A 2,145-nucleotide genomic window follows, 5' to 3' on the forward strand; every position below is an offset into this window, starting at 1 on the left:
GATAACAAAATGTACTCTTACAATGTGCAAAGACCTGGGTTCTATCATGAGCACCAAAACCAAACTGCTCTTCTAACCCTGAACTTTTCAACACAGGGTCAAGATACCGCCCTGTAGCCACCAGCCCTCACAGACCCAAGACTTCTCTGGTCAGCTTTGCTCAAGCCCTCCAGCTTAAACCAACAGGATAAGCTATGCTCCATAGGCAAGCATAGCTCATTCGGTTGAACACTAAACACAATCCAGTCAGGCCTCTTGTCTTTGGGTAAGATTTTATTAAACGTTTTTAAAGGATAACATCTAACTTTCAGATGCAGCTGCCGAAGTCTTGTGAGGCTGCACTGGTTGGCACATGACAGGTGGCTTTGGCTTCCCACTCTTCTGTTCTGAGATGGGGATGGTGGGCAAGGTTTCATGTTTAGGTTCCACAGTGCTCAGTGGATAATGTAGAGGCTTCTTAGGGCCGATCTTACCACTTGGGTCCCAGGGCAGTATGATCTACACTTTGATACCCAGCATACCTGGTCTGAGGAGCACATGACTCACGGCAGTGTCAACATAGTAGTTAACAGGGTCTCCACTGTGGATCATCCGACTTTCCACAGACTTCACGGACTTGGTCCTCTGTCTTCAGAGCTTTTCAGACAACTCAATCTCACAGTCCTTGGCTCCACTCTCCACAATGAACTGAAGCACGCCATAGCAGGCCCTTCACAGAGCAAGCCCTCCAAGCAGTTTGTAATATGGAGACTCTGCCTGGGCAATGGCATACAGACCTCCTGGGGTCACCTTTTTGAAATACAGCTTTACTGCCTGCAGGGAAGCCGAACCTCTTCTGGACCGCTGCAGTCAACTCTCTGATCCGACCGCCCTTCTCGCCAAGAACATTCTGTGTTCTGGTGGTTAAGATAATGATTTCTGTTCTGGTCGGTGTAACTTGACTTCAACTACAGAGTAGCCATCGTCAGCCACCTCCCCCAAATGAGAAACTCATTCTGCTCAGCTTTGATGATCCATCAGCCACAAGCTTCCTCTTCTTGCACGTCTGCACCGCCATCTTGCTGCTGCACTCCATGGAAAGGAACGGAAGCAGTTTGCAGGCAGACGTGGGTATAGCTGGTCTTTTCTTTAGTGTAGGCTGTTGGCGTCTTTGTAGACAATCTTGTAGCCATCTCTCTGTGAATTTCTTTTGGAGAATCCGTTTGAGTCTATTGATCTGTACAGCTGACTTTGTGTTGGTACCACACTGTTTCTGTTGCTAGACTAAGTAGAAGGATTGAAATCTGCTATCCCCACCAGTGTTCGTTTTGCTCAGGATTTCTTAGAGTAGCCAAAGCCTTTCATGCTTCTATGGGAATTTTAGGGCTATTTTTTCTACTTCTGTGAAGGAAGTCATTGGAATTTTGATGGCTATTACATTGTGTCTGTCTATCATTTTTGGTAGTATAGACCATTTGCAATATTCTGTCTATCTCATGGAGGGTCATTCCATCTTTGAATGTCTTCTTCAGTTTCTTTAAGTGTCTTATCATTTCCAGTTTCTTTCTTAGCACGTTCCTTTTGGGCATACAGAAAATTAGTAATATTTCTGTGTTGACTCTGCATCTTGACACTTTGCTGAAAATGTTTATCTGTTCTGAGAGGTTTTCAGTATTTTGCATCTCTTATCTATCAGACATATCTACAAGTAGGAACACTTCAACTTTTTCCTCCCCTATTCGTAACCACTTTATTTCTCTTGTCTTATTTCTCCAGATGAGACTTCAGTATAGTAATATTGAGTAAGACTGGAGAAAGTGAGCCCCCTTGTCTCCTTCCTAATTTAATGAAAAGCTTTTGAGTTTTCTTCATTTAGTATAAAATTTCATTATAATTTTGTCATATATAGCCTTTATTATGTTGTAATATATTCCTTCTATTACTAGTTTCTTCATGCATTTTAAAATGAAAGCATATTAGACATTATCAATTTCTACATCTATTTGGACAACTATTTCTGGCCTTGAGCTGATTAATTTGATGTATACATTTATTGATTTGTATGCGTTCAATCATCTTTGCATTCCTTGAAAGAAGTCTACTTGGTCATAATGAACAAACTTTTGAATGTATAGTTGAATTTGGTTTGTAAATATTTTATTGAGA

General features: G+C 41.7%; 1 pseudogene; it reads right to left on the reverse strand.

Moving 5' to 3' along the window:
• Positions 1-300: 300 nt before the first annotated feature.
• LOC119802959 lies at positions 301-1,057 on the reverse strand (annotated as a pseudogene).
• Between the last annotated feature and the right edge of the window lie 1,088 nt (positions 1,058-2,145).

The sequence above is a fragment of the Arvicola amphibius genome, chromosome 12, assembly GCF_903992535.2.
Source record: "Arvicola amphibius chromosome 12, mArvAmp1.2, whole genome shotgun sequence".
NCBI classification, from domain to species: domain Eukaryota; kingdom Metazoa; phylum Chordata; class Mammalia; order Rodentia; family Cricetidae; genus Arvicola; species Arvicola amphibius.